We start from the raw sequence: 8,636 nt of genomic DNA, 5'->3' as shown, positions 1-8,636 counted from the left end.
TGGCCCTCCCAGCTTTGACCTCCCCTGTTCTAAGGCCCTCCCAGTCTTGACATTCCCTGTTCTAAGGCCCTCCCAGCTTTGACCTCTCCTGTTCTAAGGCCCTCCCAGCCCTGATCTCCCCTGTTCTATGGCCCTCCCAGCCTTGACATTCCCTGTTCTAAAGCCCTCCCAGTTCTGACACTCTACAGGTCCATAACTCTGAGGACATGGGAGTCACTATTGGGGTGTATGGATGTTTTTCACCATGTGCTTCATAAGGGCCCTTTCCTTGGATCCTTCCCATGAGCCCTTCGTGGTCAAGGGCTCCACTTCCTCCAGGTTTTACAGCCTCTGTCCTCCCTCCAGCTCCATCTCATCCTTGCCGGGCTGGAGACGCCAAGCAAAGCCCAGGGTTGCGACACACCCCGGTGATTGATGGTGAAAGCATCTCCTAGGGTTGTTTCCCCACTTTGCCTCCTTCCAAGAGAGAACCTCAGACCCAACCTACTGCTCGACCGCAATGTCATTTCCAGTCATTCCACAGATAACATTTGGTTCCCATTACCCAGAGATACTCCCCTAGACCGGCTGTCAAAGTGGGATCTGCAGCAGGGCCAAAACAAGGTTATCTCCAGCACTCGGCAGCTCTCAATTCCAAGAAAGGCTGTTTGGAGGTGGGGGGAAGGCTGGGTCCTTCAGAGGCGGCCTGGTTATCTGCACCTCCCGCCAGACAGCGTCTCAGGCCTCCTGGCCTGGGGGTCAAGAGACCTCACAGCCAACTCAGGTTCTGTCCTTGAGAAACACCCACTGCTCCTGCCTGAGCCTCATTCTCTCTGCTGCAAAGGGGATGAGAACACCAAGATGGTTGAGATTTCTACAACTCTGAATTTCTAGGTTCTAGGCTCAGAAGTTCTAGATAGGACATTTTATGTTTTCTGTTCTATGGCCCCTCCCAGTTCTGACATTCCCTGTTCTCTGGCCTCTTCCAGCAAGGAAGGAAGGAAGGAAGGAAGACAAAGGGAAGAAGAAAGAAGGGAGGGAGGGAAGGAGGGAGCTGGGTTAGGCTGAGGGGGCTTATCCCTCCACAGCTAGCCACCACGTAACCCCTAGAGGCAGTCTGCTCAGGCATGGAGGGAGGGGGCTTTATAGAATGTGGGTCATAGGTCCAGCTAGGTCAAAGTCGGTATTTTGGCCTCTTGCCAGGCCTTTGCCTCTTTCAGGGACTGTGGCCATGCCCGCCAGGCCACCGCTGTAGAACTGTCACGGTCTATAGTGGGTTCTTCAAAGACCCTTGAGGTATAACACACGGGGAGACGTGGAACGGCCCCTCACCCGCAGCTGTCTGAGCCCTCCTCTGCCCCCAGACCCTGAAAGCAGCCGTGATGGACACCATCTGGACTTCCACGCCTGTGTGAGACTGGCCAAGCCGGGGGTCCCACCCATGCAGTGTGAGCGGTGGGGATGACCTCTAGAGCATCCTGTCTCCTGGCCCTGCTCCAGCCGCTTGAAGGGGATGACGAATTGGAAGCAAACCCACCAGAACCTGCAATGGGCCTCAGCATCTGAGTGGGAAAGCACAGCCCGGGCCAGGGGGACGGCACCTGCCCCTCGCCGATCACAGACACGTGGCTGTACACGTGTGGCACGTTCCATGTGCGTGATAACACGGCGTTACTGAGATGGCCATGCCGCTGTTATTGCTAACTGTCACAGACGTGGCCCTCCCCAAGGTTGTGCTGCTAGAAGGTGTCTGAGGCAGGACTGGAACCCAGGACTTTCTGGCCTGGAGCCTCAGAGGAGGGGATAGAGACTCAGATGAATGAAAGCGGGTTCGAGCGGCCCTGCTGAGAAGAGGGCCTTTCTTAGCCAGCACCGAGGCTCCCACAGTCATAGACCAAAAGCTTTCCTGGGGATGGCAGATACTTAAGCTCTAAGAAAAGGTTTCTCTGTGGCCTCAGAAATCCCGTCCTCATCAACTCATCATGCATATATTAAGCACCTACTATGTGCAAAGTAAAGTGCTGGGGAAATGAAAGATGAGCCATGAGACATATGCCTATGGGTGCAGCCGCAGGGGAAGAACACTGATTTAAATGAAATCCAAAGAGCTTAACTCAAGCTGTACCGCTTCTCTGGGCCTCAGTTATCTCATCTGTAAAATGGGGAGAATACTGCCGACTAATATAAATAATGGGCCACTAGGGGCCACCATAGTGCTCAAAGCACTGGGCCTGGAGTCAGGGAGCCTCATCTTCCTGAGTTCAAATCTGACCTCAGACACTTACTAGCTGTGTGACCCTGGGCAAGTCACTTCATCCCATCTGCCTCAGTTTTCCCCTCTGTAAGATGAGCTGCAGAAAAAACTGCCAGTATCTTTGCCAAGAAAACCCCAAATGGAGTCCCAAAGAGTCAGATACAACTGAAAGACGACTGAACAACAAAAATACAAATCATAATACTGAAGGACCTGCCTCCTTCATTCGAGGCTTACTCAGGCGCCTCCTCATGCCGGTGACTCTCAAAGGCTCCGCCAATGGACCACAAGCTCCGTAGGGCCGTGCCACACTGGAAAACTTGGCGTGTGCCCCTGGGGTGGACTGGGTGTCTGCCCTCTGAGGGCCAGCCTGCCTAACGTGTGGAGGTGATACAGCCAGCTCGGTTCCGGGGGACTCACCTTTCAGCCACAGCAACATGCGAGGCCCACGTCGTGGAAAGGTTGCAATCTGTGTCTGTGGGATGAATGTCCACCCTATGGAGTGACAGGGCCCAGGCAAATACTTGCCTCCATGGCTTGTTGTGCTCATGTCTGCAACGTGGCTGCTGGTCCTTGAAGCCTTTTAAAGACCCTTACTGTTCCTGTGATAGGATGATACAATGTTGTATCATATTGTATTATGTTACGTGTGTGTGTGTGTGTGTGCATCCTTCTCTCCCCAGTCAGAATGCCAGCTCCTTGAAGGCAGGGGCGGTTTCATTCTTTCTGTAGATGTTTAACTGGCACACAGGAGGTACTTCTGGTTGGTTGGCTGAACCAAGGCTGAAGCCGGAAAGGGGTTTTATTAGGAATCAGTCTGACCCCCCCCTTTCACAGACCAGGGCACTGAGGCCCAGGGCCAGGAGGGAATGACTCGCCCCCGTCTCCCAAGGACTCTGCTGCCGGCTAGTAAAGTCAGGACACTTCCCCTCTGCCAGGCCGTCTCTTTCGTGAGGCATCGGAGGAAGGTTGTGCTAAATGTCGTCCTGCGGGAAGATCCAGAGGGCGTGAGCTCCCTGCCAAGGAGAGGCAGAGGCGGGGAAAGCCATTACGATGAAGGTGAGGGGATGAGCTCAGAGTGTTGGTTGGGGAGGTCTAGGGGAGAGAGACAGGAGCCAAGCAGGAAAATCAAGCCACGGGGGTCATTCCCAGAATGCTGAGGACCCCCCCCCCCAGCTCCTGTCCTCGACAAAGCCCCTCCCTCGCCATCGGACCACACCTCTCCAGGCTTTCACACCCACCCTGCCACTTTATGCGCTAGCTGAGCTTGGGGGGAATCACTTCCTCTCCTAGGCCTCAGTTTCCTCTTTTGTGAAGGGAGGGGGCTGGAACAGGTGACCTTGGCTCCTTCCTTCTGTGGTCTGTGCATGTCAGGAGGGCACCAGCCATGAAAGCGTGGTGCCAGGGGGCTGGAAGGGAACCCGGGAGACTGTCCGGTCCAGCTCTGCCAGAGGAGGTCCCTTGGCAGCATTCTTGGCACAGGGCCACGTGCCAACTGGCAGGGAGTTCACAGTCTCAATCAGACAATCCTGAGTGCTAGAAGTCTTTCCTTACATTGAGCCAGGAACAGCTCCACCCACCCCTTATGGTTCATTCTGCACTCTGCAATCGAGGAGGTGGAAAAACCTCACCCAGGCTCAGTTTCCCTGGCTGTAAAGTGGGAATAGTAAGTAGTACCTGTGATGCCTATCTCATATGGTCATGGTGAAGAGCGAATGAAATAGTGTGTGTGACCCTGGGCAAGTCACGCACCTTTGTGCCTCAGTTTCCTCATCTGTAAAATGAGGGGATTAAACCCTAAGGCCCCTTTGCAGCTATAAATCCATCGTCCTGTGCAAAGCCCTTTGTAAGCCTGAAGGTTCATACGAGAAGGCTAGAGCAAACACATCCATGGCAGGTGCTCAGGCAAGTTTGCTGACTGACTGGGAGGGTAAAGGAAGGCCTCCTGGGAGATCAGACTCTCCCCCCAGAGCTCTTCTGAGCTCCTCTGCCCAAAGGGCCCAGCTGAGTCACAAGGCCACCCAGCCTAAAAGGGGGTTCAGTCCTAATTACGCCCAATCTTAGGGCGCCTTAAAGGAGACGTGACATCTATTGTGTCTTTGGAGCCCCCCAACAACCCTGCATGGAATTACAGGGGCTGTTATCCCATTTCCCATATGAGGAAACAGAGGCTGAGAGTGTTCAAGGGACTTGCCCAGGGTCACACAACTAGTAAGTATCAATGGTAAGATTCAAACCCAGGTCGTCCTGATGCCAGGTGCAGCCTTCCACCACCTCTCTTAAGCACCGAGGAGCCTGGGCTCCTTCGTGCCTTTGACTAGAGAAGAGGGAGGTCAGGAAAAAGGTGAGACCCAAGATGGCGGGGCTTCCTGTCACTCTCCTAGCCCCACGTTCACGGGCCAGAGTGGAGGAATTCCAGAAATCACAGACTTTCCAGAGCTGTCAGGGACCTTGGCAGTCTGCTAACCCGACGGCCCTCAGAGGCAGAGCCCAGAGAGGAGACAGGAAGGGGCCATCCAAGGTTCAGAGTACTCCGGGAGCCACGACAGCCTAGACTCCTGGCGCCTTCCTAGACCAGGCTTAGGAAGGACAGCCTGCCCTGCTTGCTGCTGTTAAAAAATGGCGGCTTTTCTCTTTGTGGGGCAGGGGTGGGAGGAGAAGGACATGGGGGGGTCAGGTTTATGAATTCATTGGGCCCAGGGATCTGGAAACTCTCTACACTGACTCCAGCTGTGAACTTTGATGATGTCTAGTCTGGAGAACCGCCGCTGAGCAAGGAGAGGCTCAGGATCTGAACCCAGGGCTTCCAGATGGAGGCGAGCCTTTCCCGTGGCTTGTCATCTCCCACTTTGTCCTTTGGGAATGGGCAGGGCTGGCCGGGTCCTGCTTGGAGCAGGGACGTCATTGGTCCCATCTGCCAGCAGAGGGGGCAAGTGGACCAGCATCTGGTCCTTGGGCCTTCATTGGCCGTGGGGCTGCCCAGCGAGGTGGGATTGATACGGTCCATCTGTCTCGTCCACTCTGGCCTCCATGCAGGGCCAAAGCCTCTTGGGCCTCTGCTGCACACGCTGGCTTGGTCAGTCTGTTAATGAAGAGCCAGGCACCACACTGAGGGCTGGGGACACAAAGGCAGAGGACAGGCCCTGCCCTCCAGGGGTTTACATTCTATGGGGAAGAGTATCTACAGAGCAATGGGGTGAGAGAGGAAGGGAATTCACGCCTGGGGCATCCTCCCCCAACAATCCCTTGACATAGGTGCTTTGGGGTAAGAACTCCCATCTACAGATGAGGGAAGCCATGGTCCATGGTCACAGCCCATTAGCTTTTGGACGCCAGTTTCTACCCGCCCGGCTGGGTGTCACCACCCCATCACACAACATCCTGCCACCTTGCTTCACCATCCTCCAATCTAACAAGGTTCCACTGGCTTGTTAAGCTCTGGGCCACACGCCCAGGGGACTCTTCCACTCTTCCGTGGCTGTTTTTCCTCCTGATGCTCTGTTCACGTTCTGCCTTTGCTTCCTTCCTCCTGGAATGGTCTGGTACTTTCAGTCCCCCACCCCCACCCCTCATTTTCCTTATCACTCACTTCCTGACTCCTTCCCCTCTGATTGTGGTCTCCTTGGGGGCTGGATCTCAAAGCACCTCCATCTGCTCTCACACCAGCCTAGGTCTCGGCCCCCAGCTGACTTCTGGGGGGACAGAACTGGCCCTGGTGGATTGCCTTGCTCTTCCTTCAGGCTTGGTGGAGTGCTGCTGAGCCCCCACTCCCAGTCTCCCACAGTCTCTTATCCTGGTGACCTATCACTGGGGATCTCATCAGCTCCCATGGATTTAATTACCATCTCCATGCTAACAATTCTCAGCTCTAACTGTTCTACCTCAGCCTCTCTGCTGACCTCCAGCCTCGCATCTCCAACTGCCTTTCAGACATTGTGAACTGGATCAGAACTCGCCATCTTTCCCCCTAAAACTGCCCCCTCTTATCCTCCCTGGTACCTCTGAGGGCACTCCCAGCCTCATCCCCCAGGGTCACACCCTAGGGGCCATGCTGGGCTCCTCACTCTCTCTGTTGAAATACTTGTGGAATACAGCCCCTTGATACTGCCACCCCTCTGGTGCAGACCCTTGTCACCTCGTGCCTCTGCCACTGCAGTAGCTGCTAGGGAGCAGGCTCTGCCCACCTCCAGTCCATCCTCCAAAGAGATCTTTCTGAAGCGTCGCCTTCCCTACTTAATAAACTCCCCTGGCTCCTTATGGCTGCCACGTTCTGCTTGGCCCTCAGAGGCCTCAGAACCCAGCCCCCTCCTCCCTTTTTGGCTTTCTTGCACCTCCCTCACCCATCTGTGTTCTTCCATCCACTGCTCCCTCCACCCCTGGGCTCTGGGCATTCTCTCTGGCTGTCCCCCAGGAACACTCTCCCTCCCCGGCTTCCTGAGGCCCCAACTAAAGCCCCCCCCCCTCCTCCAGGAAGCCTTCCACATCTTCTCTAAATTGCAGGGCCTTCCCTCTGTTCATTCTTGCCTATTTAACCTGCACGTTTGGGTGTTGTTAGACTGTAAGCTCCTTGAAGGCAGGGGCTGTCCTTTGCTTCTTTTTGTATCTCCAGCACTTACCACAGCACCTGGCACACAGCTGTTTTATCACTCACATCTGACTCTTCGTGACCCCCTTTGGGGTTTCCTTGGCAAAGATAATGGAGTGGTTGCCATTTGACAGATGAGGAAACTGAGGCAAACAGGCACACAGTAGGCAAGTACTCACTGACTGACACAAGTATTTGAGTCTCACAGCAGGGGATGGCCCACAGCAGTGTGTGCACACACTGATTGCCAAATATTTGGTTCAGGGAGTCGGGTTCACACTCTGGTCCCAGCCTCACCACTGATTTGCTGTGAGCAGTCAGGATCTCCATAAAGAGTGGATTGACATCTGGGTCAGACTTCACTGGGAGTGTTACCAGATGGCCAGTGATCTAGAGTTTGTGGAAGGGAGAATGTTTAGCCCCGAGGAGAAGCCTAAGGGAGGGTGGCTGTCTTTGAGAAGGGCTCCATTTGGCCCCAGAAAGAGATGGGGGGAGCTCCAAGAGGCCCCTTCAGTGAGGGCTGTCTTACAGCGGCCTGGGCTGCCTCGGAAGGTGGTGAGCTCTCCATCCTTGGAGGTCTTCAAGCCCAGAGCCGACAAATATTTACTAGGTGTGTGGTAGAGGGGCTGGACCCTGCGGTCTCCCCCAGTGCCCTATGCAAACAAAATCCTGGAGCAAAGTTCCCAGGAGGAGGAGGTGGTGCACGATTCTGCAGGGCTGGGGGCTTCGTCCAGCACTCCCACTCAGGGCACGTATCAATCAATCTGAAGGCTTTTCCCATCCTTGGCACGGCCCCGTGTCAGAGCCTCTGAAACATCCACATTTTCGGAAGAAAGCTGGGGTCTCTTCCCAGCTCCCCAAATGTCTGCCAACCCGCGGAACCTTGGGCAGATCACTGGACCTCGCTGATTAATTCCCTGCTCTGAAACATGGAGACAAGGTGGTGTCCTGGGGTCTCCCGGGGCCCGGGTTCGAATTCCTTCCCATGATAACCCCACTGAGCCTGGGCCAGTCACTTCCCCTTATGGTGCTTAGTTCCCTCATGTGGAACGCCGAGCAGGTCTGGACGATGACCTTCCAGCTCTCAGTACCGTGAGGCCTAGGAGGAGACCTGGAAAGCCCTGGCCCAGCCCGCTGGCGGGGAGGCGCTCGTGTCTGGAAAGTCACTCTCTTCACAGCCTGGCCAAGGCCCGGGCGACCTCAGGCCTCAGGAATTTGGAGCTTTCCCATGTCTTTAGCTTTAGCTTTAGGAGCTGCAGGCCCCAGGCCAGATGCTGCATAATGCCGGAGTCCAGGAGCCCTGAAATGGGGCAGTCCCCAGAGCAGAGCAGCCCAGCTCCTCGCGTGGCTACCCCGGGGCGGGCAGAGGCTCTGGTCAGCGGCTCTGCCCCCACCAAGGCCACCGGGCCGGAGGGGGAGACAGGAGGATGCTTCCCCTTAGCACGGCCTATAAGCGGGCTCCCAATGAACCCCGCGCCACAAGGCACCCGCTGCTGGCCTACACTTCCCCTTCCTGTCATTGCCCAGCCCCAGGCCGACAAAACACGGAGAGGGTTGGGACAGCCTCTGAGGTTCCTTTGAGATCTAGGTTTCATGGAAGTCTGTGGTCTTCTCATCCACCTCTGTCTCAGGCAATTGCCAAGAGCACCCCAAGAAGAAGAAGAGAGGGAGCTGGGGCAGAGAGGGGAACTGTCAGAACACGGAATGTCAGGGCTGGAGGGGCCTGAGAACAGGGGGTGTCAGGGCTGGAGGGACCTGAGAACATGGAATGTCAGGCTATCAGAACACGGAATGTTAGGGCTAGGAGGGGCCTGAGAA

This window comes from Vombatus ursinus, unplaced genomic scaffold (assembly GCF_900497805.2).
Source record: "Vombatus ursinus unplaced genomic scaffold, bare-nosed wombat genome assembly UNPS02010394.1, whole genome shotgun sequence".
Lineage (NCBI taxonomy): Eukaryota > Metazoa > Chordata > Mammalia > Diprotodontia > Vombatidae > Vombatus > Vombatus ursinus.
This window is presented reverse-complemented; position numbering follows the sequence as displayed.